This window comes from Passer montanus, unplaced genomic scaffold (assembly GCF_014805655.1).
Source record: "Passer montanus isolate IOZ18808 unplaced genomic scaffold, ASM1480565v1 scaffold65, whole genome shotgun sequence".
Lineage (NCBI taxonomy): Eukaryota > Metazoa > Chordata > Aves > Passeriformes > Passeridae > Passer > Passer montanus.
The window spans coordinates 1115082-1127890 of NW_024371593.1; positions in this window are offsets into that span (position 1 = coordinate 1115082).

Here is a 12809-nt window from a genome sequence, read left to right on the forward strand (position 1 = left end):
CAGCACCACTTCCTCAACCAGGAGATAAGAAACTATGCCTCATAAGAAGGAAAATAATCTCCTGTGTCTATGAGATGGTGCCTCTGCTGAGATAGCCAGTGTACACCAGCTGTTATGTTTTTCATCTGTCATACTACGCTGACATACTCATTTATTACAGAGCACTGCCATCAGATGCCAACAGCTGCAGCTCATCGGCCTACGGTTGTTTCTGATGAAGTGCCTTTCAGATCAGAACATGCCAATCTGTCAAACCCAAGACTTTTGATGGGGCGAGAGAGTTCAACCAACTCTCTCCAGTTTTAAATTCCACTTTTGTTTTTAAAATTAAACCACTGGTAATAAAAGAACAAAACACAAAGCAGAAGTCAATATTGAAATCAAATGTTTTAGCTGATGTTAGAGGAAAAGGATTCAGGACTTAGGTTTTCATTTTGCAAAAATTTTCAAAATTCTGGCTGTTGGCCCAATTTTTAAACCCAGGTTCGGTTTAAAAAAAAATCCTGAAAATGTTCACAGGATAGGAAAGCCATTTCCTGCCAACTCTATATTGGCTTACAGTTCTGACGCATGCAAGCTGGATTTGAATTAGCAGATTAGGCCCAGATCCAAAAAGGGACCTAGGTACTTAAAGTGGGACTGAGGTATGTGAGGCCTAGACAAAGGTCCTCCTCAGTCCCTGGAAATCACTGAGTTTTCAAAATTAGTAATTCTGCTTTGAAGAATGCCTGAAAGCACCTCAGCTTCAACATGCAGTTCCATGCCCACATCCCTTCTTCACCTTCATCCATACCTCCCCATGATCTCCTGGAGCATGGCCACCAAAGCCAGGGCCCTTCAAACATGCAACAGCAACTCCACTTTCTTCCATAACACAAACAGAGGAAGAGGTGGTACCACCTTATCATACAATAGCTCAGTGCTTGGAACACACACCCAGGCAGAGCTGGTTTCCCTCAGCTCCTGAGGACTCAGCCTTGCACTGCAGAGGATGCCCTGGCCAGAGCTCCAGAGCTCTCCCTCTTCTTCCCCCTGCACTTCAGTTGCAGGCAAAAAAAAAAAAAAATATTTTGGCCCTGGTTTCCTCTGTCAAGTTTTGTATAAATACCTGATTTTGCTATTTTCAATGTGTGAATATATAAAACACTGTCTGAGGAAAACATGCCTAAAAGCCATATGCTTTCTCTTCAAAAGAGTCTTCTGGATTTAAGGCATCCCCTTGTCCTCAGCATTGCCTTTGCTTATCTCCACAATCAGCATTGGCCTGTTTCCTCTTTCCCCACATTTTGTGGGTCAGGATGAGGCCCTGTGGGTCTCACCCCTTGCACTCTCTGGCACACACAGGGTCAGTTCAGATCTATCACTTGGTGGGAGGACACAGCCTGCTCTCAGGCCTCAGAGGAGTGCAGCCCCACTGTGCTGTTATTCCTGCCTGTGCATTACAGAGCGGGGAATTAGGCTTTCTTGTTTACATTTTCTCTTTTCTCTTTCACCCCCTCCTTTTTTCCCCCTTCTTAATAAAGAATGTTTTTAAAAACAAGTGCCTGCATTTGAGCTCCTGCGAACTCTAGTTTCCTTGGAGAAATGTTTGTGCTCTTTAACTTAAAGAATCTCTGAAACATATAGGAAAGGAATTTCATAAACTGCTCATTGAAAAACATTCCATACATTCCCCTCTCATCCAGAGACACCCGTGTGTGGTCTCCGACAAGGTCAGGTTTGGGGCTACGTAACGGGGACAAAGATTCCAGCGCTCAGAAAACAACAGATACCACAGACCATGGGACGGGGGGAAAGGACCTCGTGACTCCCATTGCTGGAGGCCGGGAGACCACCGGAAAGCCAACAGACAGTAAACACTGTGCGTTATCCCAGGGAGGAAAATCCCAGCGCGAACCTCCCACATATCTGTTGAGAGAGTGACATCAGGCTCTGCTAAGGAATGGAAAAGGGAAAAGGGACGAAAAAAGAAAAGAAAAGAGGACAAAAAGAGAAAAGCAGTGTTTGCCACTTATTATTTAATCTAAGAAAGGTGAAGACAATGAAGGAGGTCCTTGAGAGGCAGATTGGATGGCTATTGCAAATGGTGGGAGATTGGGAGATGATTACGGATGCACAGAGTGGTGGGAAGAGCACCCTGGGTTTAGATTGCCTCCCCTCTGTTTTGAAATAAGGGAGGCACATTTGCCAGCCCTGCCATCCCTTGGGGCACTCTGAAGCTCGAGGAATGAGCGCTCTGCACATCTTCAGTTTACACTGCTTGCAGAAACCATAACGTTATTTCCAAACCGAGTACTCTGAAACATGCCAAAGGCACCATTCCTAATCCACTACGATGGACATGACTCACAGCAGGTCTTAAAACAAAATTACCCAAGTGAGGGAAAAGAAAGCATCAGGGAAATAGTCTCTTGGAGAAAGTTCTTCTCCAGTACCTGATGAAATGTCACAAGATGGGTTTTATTACAAAATTTTCCACTGAAGTCTACATGCTAGAATTGATTTCTGAGTTTAGATCAACTGGAGATATGTCAATTCACAGGAGATCCTTTGACATCTTTGAGAAAGTCCCCTACATAAATAAATCCAAACTGGAAACCTTCTTTTTGTGGAAATTGGAAAGCAAGGCCACACCTGGACCATCATTCATATTGCCCTGCTTATCTTTTATCATCATTCACACTAGCATGGATTATGCACCACCACTGGCACTGTAAAGTGCAGTTGTTTGAATTTTGTGCGGTATTGATGGTTTTTCAGAGCTCAGTAGTGACAACATCCACTCAACGCAATCACGATCCAAAGCTTTTTAATTGCTCCTTGTGTCATTCCTGCAGTTAAGCAAATCCTTCATCCTCAGTACATTAGAAAGATTTGAACCTAGGCTGTTCTTGCTTAAACTTGGCTCCATTCACTAGCAGGGGAAAAAAATAAGCTTTGACTGAAGATGTCAGACCTTTAGTCACCTTTACAAAAGTTTCAAATTGCATTAAACTAACCACAAACAACAGCCTGTCTAGATTTCTGTAGCAAACCACAAAGAATGAAAAATGTCTGACAACAAATACACACTCTTGACATTACAGTTGCTTAACTCCTTAAATCTGGGATCCTGAGTCAGGAAAAAAAAAAAGTGCAAGGCATAATTACAAATACCCGACTTCATCTTGTACATCATCCTGAATGGATGAAATGGCTGGCACAAGTAAAGCTCTGCTAGCAAAACACAACAGATTTTCTTCATTGCTGCTGCTGCTGAAGGTTGTCTCTGCTCTCCTGTTTGTTCTCTCCTAGCTCTTTATAAATTCAATCCAGATATTAACAATATCCATTAGCTTCTCCAGAAGATTATCTCAGCTTTAGTGACTGGAATGCAGGGATTAGAAAAAAAAATCCATTTGGTTTTGTTTTTAATAAAAGTATATGTTGATTTAAAGTGATGGCTTTTAACATCTGTTGTGCAAGTCTTTGTGGTAATAACCCTCAGAGATTGTTGGAGAGAGAGATCATTTAGTAGGTAATAAACATCAGTGATTTCATTAATGAAATATTCTAGCATAGACATTACAAATGGGAAGAAGCAAGGCTTCCACCTGCTTAATGATTTCATTGCTGAGGCTAAAACTGGCTGCTGCTGGCAGGGCAGGAGATGCCCTGGTACCTCTTTCCCCAACTGTGGCACAGCTACGTCAAGGCATGTGCAGTGGAAGAAGAGCTGCCTTGGGGGCCTATCAGGAAGCTTCTGACAATCAACATGTGAGGCACAGATTTCGAAATGCCTTACCAATAAGGGGTTGTCCTTAGTTCCTGACATTGCTGTGACCCAGCTGACAACTCTTTCTTGGAGCACTGGATGCCTGTTAGCTGGAAAATGGTGACACAGATTGCACTGGAGGCCTGTGTAGCTGGAAAATGGTGACACAGATTGCACTGGAGGCCTGTGTAGCTGGAAAATGGTGACACAGATTGCACTGGATGCTTGTTAGCTGGAAAATGGTGATGCAGATTGAGCCAGGAGTACGGGAAGTTGATGGGTCACTCAAGTGAATCCAAAGAACTACAGTTCCTGGCAGAAGAGGTGAAAACCTTCTGAAGGAATCTTTTCATCTTCCTCCGCAGGGAGAAGTTTTGAATGCAATTTCCAGCCAAACTCAGATTTCTTCTGGAAGTCTTTATTGATCATGTGTGAATGCGGAGGGAAGATCCTTCAGAGACCAGTTTGACAAACAACAACAACAACAAAGCTGAAAGCTTCCAAGACAAAAAGATCATGGGGTGGAAGAGAGAAGTTCTTTCCTGTCTTGCAGACTTTCAGGGGGCCAGAAACAAATTGAGTGATGGGGAAATGCTCCTGCCCACATGAGGGTCCAGGGTCCCACACACCCAGAGGTGCCTGTTCACAGCAATTGTCCTTTCCCTGCACAGCAAAGATCGGGGCATGAGGGAGAAAAGGCTGCCTTTGGATATTAGCTCATCATGTGGCCCCAGGCACAAAGAGGAACAGTAAGTTTCCTCCTTCCTCTCCCCTCTATCAGCTCATCAGCTGCTCCTGTCCTACCTGAGATACTTGCCATACCAAAAACCATCCAAGGAAGTGTTCAATCCCCTTTCTGAACCCTGCTCCCTCCTCAGTGAGGAGGAAGGCACCCCAAAGCCCTCTTCCTCCAGCCTTGATGCTACCACAGAGGCCAGACCTGGCAGGGTAGCTCTACACGCTATGGAGAAGCTCAGTGCTCCTCTGGAAAAAGCACATGTAGAGAGTGGGATTTGGGCCACAGTGTGCTGAATCAAAAGCATCTGAGCAGTTGTCCTCCCCTGTGGCTTTGCGGTGAGCTTAGGAAATCCCTTTTGAGCTGTGCTGAGGATCCCTTTGAGGCTTCTTGGCTTCCTGCAGCCTTTTCCTCCCTTGTCAGACAGCTAAGAGGAAACTGCTGATGCTGGCTCTCTGAAAGACATCAACTGCTTTCTATTATTTGGGGGCACACGTTTCCCCAGTTCTTGGTGACCAGGGCCTGACCCAGGGCTCTCTACAAACCTCCTGTGGTGCAGAGGAAAGAGCTGGTTGTGTCTGCATGGGGAAGGATCACCTGTATGCCTGCTGGCATCTGTGGTCCTCTGCCTGTGGTCTCCAGCCAGAAGGACAATAGACACTGATCTTCACTGGGAATAAAGAGCATCAGCTAAGATTAATGAAAACAAAACAGTGTGGCTGAGACCAAGTAAATGCCTTGGAAAGACAGGATGGTTTACACATTTTCAGATGAGCTAACACGCCAGCCCAAAGACAGCATTTTCTTGATCTGGAAAATGAAGCAAAAAATACAACTCCTGTGCACTTCTGTGGAATTACAACTTTAGTGCTGTTTTACCTGCTACTTAGCACCCCATTTTCTCCCAGTGAAGACAAAGCCAGATTTTGTCATCAAAGCTACAGTGAATGAAGGGAAGAGAAAGAAAAGGAGAGAAGAATTGTTCATTTTCCTTGCTTAGTAAGATCTGACAAACTGACAGTGGTCCCAGCCATTAAGGAAACTGTTACCTAATGTTTTTCATGCAGTGAATCTGTTACCTTTTTGTCACAGTAAGAACAGACTGTCCCTGGACTCAGAGATGGATGTTTTGGGGTCATATCTAAACTGCATGGCAGACTCATGCCATGCTGTCACCTGAGGCCATTTCCACGAGAGGCATGCAGGAGAGAGGAAATGACTGAAGACTAACTCATGTGCACAGGTTCCCTTCCCATGACCCCTACGACACGTGCAGAAGATGGTTTGTGCCCTGAAGAAAAGTCAGGGAGCTGAGGCACAGTCACACACCCTCTAGTTAAGAGGGATTCATCTGGATGCATCCCTCTTAACATATGCAAGAGTTTCTTGAGGACCACTGATGACCTTACCTCCCTTGTCCCAGTCAAGTTCTGGATATCCCAGATGGTCCCACAGAAAGACCATGGCCCTACTGTGATGTTTTCCACTTTTTATGAAAATGCACTTTTAGCTCACAAACAGAAATATTCTTTATCCATCAAAGCTAGATCCATTTGAGGATAGAGTCAGCATTATCCATAAAGCTGTCAAGAAATTTTCACAGGTTTTATCAGGTTTTCTGAACTGAACAAATCACTCCTGAACGTTTTTGGAAATCTCAATTTTTCTGTCTGACTATAGGGAGTTTTCACATTTCAAGATGTGGGGGAAAACTGCCACTACTTTCAACAGCAAAAATCAATGCTTATTAAAAGATGCAATTTTGTTTATTTGTAAAACTCTCTTTTAAAAAGACTTTACCATTATTTAGGTATCTAGATCATAAATAAAATATTGGTAAATATAAAAAAAGCTTACTTTACTTGCAATTACTTCTGCCAGGAGCTAACAGTAATGGATGCTGCTGCCACTCAAGCCGTAATTGTTCCTGTACTTGGTGCCATGGGAAGAAACAGTGGTACACAATTTAAAGAGATCTGCCAATTTAATAAACCATTTAGAGGGGATACTGGAATGCAATATTTCATCACCCAAATCCCCAAGCTGCAACCAAGCTACTGATTTTCTTTCTTGATATCCATATCTTAGTAATTGTTGCTTTGTTCTTGTCCTCAGAGGAATGACCCTGACTAAGGGACAGCTGTAGACACTCCATCCAAGCAAAGGATGCTGCAAGAGACAATGCCCATTCCCTCAGCTGCCCAAAGTCTCAGCCTTCATGCTTTGCAGCAAGGAATCCACATCCATCACTAACTGCAGAGAGAAGGAGGGGACCAGGACAAGGAGGTGAAATAGTGAAAAAGCTGTTCGTCCCAAAGGGAGGCACAAAAAGAAAAATCTTTCACTCTTCCTTGGGGACTGTCTAAAGCACTTTGATCCAATCATGGCTTTAATGAGAAGGATGCCTCAGCTGCCTCTAAGCACACACCACCACTGGTCCTGGTGGACTAAGATACCCAGGGACCCAGACCACAAAAGAGAGAAGTAACCTCAGCAAACAGAAATTGAGGAGGACATTCAGTTTTGCTGCTTCTTTTATCTCTTCTTAACAGCCTAATTGGAGTGTAATGAATTTAGGGTTGGTGCTCGCTGCCAGATTAATTTCTTTGATGTGTTTTTGGCCTCTGTGCTACAAAAATGCAATGGGAACCAAAACCAAGATATTACACCTCCATAAAGTGTCTCTGGGTTTACCATGAGATTCCAATGCCTGTGCCAAGTGACCAAAGCCACTAACAGGCCGCTGCTCGCCAAGATGTTTGGGTAATGAATAAGGAGCAGAGAGAGATGCCACTGTGAATCAGAGTGAGGAATGCACGCTAATGGCAACAGAGGTGGATCCCGGGCTGTAATGTGGAACAGAAGAGTGCTGTGGTCATGCTGCTCTGTGGCTGCAGCTTGCAGGAGCAGCTGGTGGTGCCTGAAGGCCCGTGGCAGGCGAGGAGGATTTTAGGAGGTAGGGAGAGTACTGCTGTACAGGGACACAATGACAGCACCACGAGCTGCTCATGCTCCAGCAGCCAGGTCACTCTCAGGCCAAGGGTCTCTCCCCACCCCATTTTAACTATCCCTGCCTTATCTCCTGCAGAGACATCTCTTTCCCACATGAGCCTACCGTGCTTTGCTTGGCTCTCAACAGGGCATCCCCCACAGGCAAAGAGGCACTCTATGACATGTGAGTGTCCAACACACAGTGCATGCTCAAGAGGCCATCACCCCCCTCTGTCCACCACATGTCACCCCTGTCAGGGTCACCATCCCACCAGTGGGGACAGCAGAGTCAGCAGGCTGTGAATGCAAGCAGCAGCCAAAACTTGGAAAGGCCTCCTTGGGGGATATCCAACCCTGCAGAGAAGATAGGGATCCCCACCACATCACTTAGATCCTCCCACTGAATAATAACCTGCCCTTGAGCACACATGAACAACCTGGTGATGCCTACCAATTAAAATGTCCAAGGGCCTCCACATAAAATTTCCTCTTAGAGACAAATAGATAAATTATGGGAGTTTGGTTCTGAAGAGGCTTCATTAAGTATGGATGCTTTCTGTTTCTATACAAACACCAAATAAACAAGCCCATGTTAGATGAACCAATGCATCTATTCCAAAAATCACAGCCCAAAGGAAAATCCAACTGCTTATCTGTTTCCCTGTCTGCAATGATCTTCCTCACAATAAAAAACGATGTGCCTCCTTGGAAAAATTGTGGCCAATGACAGTTCATGTACTTGCAGAATATTCAGGGCTAAATTCCCACCCTATTTAAATCAATACAGCTATATCCATTTTAGGGAAGCTATCCCCAATTGACAGATCCTGGGAACCTGGCCCTGAATCTCTGACTCAAACAGCCTGTGACTGCATGTTTGAGACATGGGCTGCTGATAAGATACACTTCTAGTTAAATGCAGCCCTCCTTCAGCTATGATTCACATTCAAGAGCAGTTAAGTGGTCCAGCTGTTCTGGACACAAACCTTCCCTCTGCAAGAAAAGCACTTTCTGGAAGAGGTATACTCACACAGCTTTGCTGGTCAGCAGGTTATATACCCAAATCCCAGAGCTGTGCTCCAAAGCCTGACACTAGAGGCAGAGACAAACCCTCTTCCTGCCTTCAGTGGCCACTGTCACCTTAGCTCCATCAGATGTGAGTGGAGAGCTACTTTACACATTGCTCATTATTCAGGGGAGAAGGCAGGGAGTCTATCCCTAAGTCTCTCTCTGTTCTGGAAGACTTAGGCATTCACACCAGCCACATGTAGGTAGCATTTAATGGGCCAGTAGTAAATTAGAGTCCCATGGGACCAGCAAGGCAGCCCCTGAGACCAAGAGGTGTGCAGCTCCTGTGATCAGAAAACATCCTCATCTTCTCAGTGGAATACATCAGTCAAAGCAAGATGGAAATGGGACACTACCTGAGCATTAACCCTGTGGTTTCCCTGAGTTCCACAGAGATCTCAGTGCTCCATTTGCTGCTCCTGGGGACCACATTGCTTGGCCATTGCCATGAGCACATCCGACCATACATGTGCAAGCAGACATTCTCAGCTGAAGGGTTGGAACAGCTCCTTCTTCTGAACATCTGGACTTACACATATAAACTACTCAACACTCTCTTCCAGAATTACAGAGTCTTTCATATCTTATCTCTCAAAAACCGCTTATCAGCCCACGGCTTTCAGACTTCAGTCTCTCCCGTCTGCCAGAGTGGAACCCAGCCATGTAAAAACATGAATAACAGCAGCCCCTCTCTCCTCTCCCACGCTGATGGCTGCAGCTCCTCTGATGGGGGCTTGAACTTTGGGGGCAGCAGGAACAGCTCCATCCACCCTTCTGCCGTGGACTGGAAGAGGAAGTTTGGCAGAGTTTTACCATGGGAAGATAGATCACTGGAGCATGAATGCCTCCTCCCATCCCAAGCTGGGGAAGGTGGCAATCTCAATCTACATATTTATTCTCTTAATTATGATAACAATAAGGAAACATTTGTAAGCTCACATTGCTGCTACATGGGCTTTGGGCATGCCCTAGAAGCTCCACATCAAACATGCACAACAAAAGACACGTTTGTGCCCATAAATGAATATTAGTAATTGGAAATAGTCTGGACTTGTCAAATAAAGGCTTCTTTCTAACTAAATAACCCTTTTTTAAATGCTAACAAAATGCTCAGAGAAAGTTTCATTTATGATATTTCAAAAGTGCTATTCAGAAGGGGAGAGAAACTCTTTTATTGTCCTCTTCTATTTTTCCTCTCCCTTTTCCTTTTAAAGAAAAGAAAGGTGGAGAGGAGGAAGTGCAGGAAGGGATTTTGAGCTTGTGAGACATGAAAACATTTCAAGTTTCAGATTCATTTGGCATCAAAATTTCCACACACCCCCCCTTCCAAACTTTTCAAATCCTTCCATAAAAATTCTGAAATGATAGGGAAATTTCTTCCTCTGACACATAAGAGATGACATCATTAGACTTCAGCATGGTGCTAAAATCATGAGTGCGTGCTGCAGCACCAGATACCAGTCTAGACATTGCAGCAACCAGAACCAAAGCAGACCAAGGGGGCTTTCAGCAAGCTGCTAGGGCTTGTACTGCATCAGGCAGGATGGAGATGGGGCTGGCAGGAGGAAGGCAGTGATGTTACAGCCGAGGAAAGCTTAACATAAAACAGGATCATCACTAGCTCTGGACTAGCTTAGCTGACATATTTCTCAGTTGTATGGACCGCACATGGGTCGTACATGTTTTTGTTCAGTCCAAGAGAGGTCTGTCGCAAGAACAACTGTCTCTGCTTTTGTTATGAAACTGAAGTTCAGGCACAAATCTCGCCTGATGAGTCTCATTCCAGCAGCCAATGATACAGTCCAGAGAATAAACATGATCATCAGGTACCAACTGGGAAATGGTGGAAACAAGATCTGCAGTAGCAGTGGCAGGAAGAGAGGGTACAGGTGCCTTCCCTTCTCCTCCCCAAGTGTCCCCCCAACCCACATGCACTTTGGCCCCCATCAGCCAGTCCTCTCTGGCAAAAAACATGCTTTCAGATGCTGCTGCCAAACCTCAGAAATGTATATTGCTGTTCTGGCTATGTTCAGGAGGAAGGGGAAGGGAAAGCAGTGTGCAATTTTCAACAGTTTCTCCTTGGAGAGGGGCCCCCTAATTTTCTGAAAGGGGCCATCTAGGAGGGGGGAGAAAAAGCAAGAGGCTCTGTCCCATTTTAATCCCTTTTCCCAAATTAGTTATACACAGGGAATTCATGATGGAGTTCCCTCTTTGGGCTCTGAGCCTCAAAACATTTCATAACATGCAGAGCCCTTCTAAAACCTTTTGATCACATCCCTTCAGAGACTGCTGTGTTTATGTGCAGAGCTGTGCGCATGGGCAGATGCTGGAGGGAAAGAGGGAGCAAAAGCATCCTGCGCTTGTGGCACTGCAGGTAGGGTTTGCAGGACAACCCCAGCAAGGGAAAAAACCCAACAAGAAACCATAATGCACAGAACAAAACAACCAAGGGACAAAGACCACTGGTGCTGCTGTGAGAGCTCAGCAACATCAGCTACAAATCTCTTCCACGCCGCTGTCAGGACAGCCTACCTGGAAAGTTGAATCTGGCTCTTTGCTGTGTTGAAACCTAGTGCAGGGACTGCTGGGTGATCTTTATTCAATGGGAAATTACCCAGTCTGCACAGAAACAACCCAAAATAAAGATATTCACCCAGCCTTATGCCTTGACCAAACAGGTTTGACATCAAGCAACGAACACTAAGTGCCAAGCCTGGAGATGATTTCCACAAGCCCATGAGAGGCTGGAAACCTTGGTATTACAGTGCATCTCCCTGCCCTGTGTGTTTTGATTACAGTCCTTCACAGCCTCAAAGCCTTAAAGATAGAATAAACTGCTACTGCACTTAAGTCATTTAGGATCCTGCAGCCCAGTCACAGTTTTTCAGCTGACCCAGAAGGGCAGAAACCTCTCCTCAAGTTAACCAGCACAAGGTCTGCAAGCCAAGATCCTCACAGGCATTAGATCCTCTTAGAAATCAGTGGTGCTTGGACATTTTAGTAAATATATTCAAGGACCTGGACTGAAATACCAATGCCCACCCCTCTAAAAAATTATGTTACGCATCTGAAAAATTTTACAAAGGTGACTGCGAGACTGATGCATTTCTCAAAGTCTAAGAAGGGGTACTGGTATTTTGCTAAATTTTACTCAATAGTTCTTATTAAAAAAGAGCTCAACTGGTTTAATTAAAATTCATGGTAAATAGATTTCCTTACACCAGTGCCAGTGTTTTGTATGGACACATTCAAAGGCATTCACTTCCATTTGGTTAAACTTCGTAACTGACTCTTCTAAATGTTTCCACATGGTGGCTTGAATTATTTTTTTCTTTTTCCTTTTTCTTTTTAACTAAATCAATTTTAAACCAATTTTCATTACATTGGTGGTTTTGCATGTCCACAAGGCCTGTGGGCCTCTTGGATTTTAAAACTTGGCGTGAAATTCAGCCCAAAATGCCAAATGCTGAAACCCAGTGAAAATGAAACCATTACAATCTATAGGGGAAGCTGCCTGCCACTCAGCCCTGCCCACGCTGCTGGCTGGACTGAGAGCACCTTCCCTGGGGCACTAGTCCTACACCAAACTGCGTGCTAGAAATGGCTAAAACTTGCCTGTGGACACTGCCACTGCTCCATCCTAAGCGAGTTTGGGATTTGGCAGCAGTGAGCTCAAATCCTGGCTGGTGGAAATTGCTTGAAGCACAGTCTGTGAGAAGATCAAAATCCTGATCAGGAACCTCTTTAAAAGTGTGGCTTCAAAGCTGACTGGAAACCTGGCCCTGGGCTTCCTTGCAATTCAGCTTGGGTTTGCAAACTTGGCTGGTGTTAGGTTTATTGCACCTAGTTTGGGGCTTTATTGTGAATATTTTGTGGAGACTCAGCTCTCAAAATTAAATGGGCTCCGTTGTTCAGAGCCTGGACCAGTGTCCCTAACATCCAGAAACTCCATACCAATCTATTTATCTTCATGTAAAAGTAATTGTGGTTCTGATGCTTTATTTTCAAGGTAGAGGTCGTTGCTATGTATCATCAAGTCAGTAAAATTGGATGGATGGATGGATGGATGGATGGATGGATGGATGGATACTACTGACTGCTGCATATCGGAAGACCTTGACTTGTAAAGCAACTTTTTTAACTGGTGAGGAGCCAGGTTTGTTATGGTCCCGTTTTCCACCACTGAGTCTTGTAAGCAAACCAAAAAGCAAAAAGATGTCTTGTAGAAGCACCCAGCAGCTGGGATGCTTCAAAGCAAAG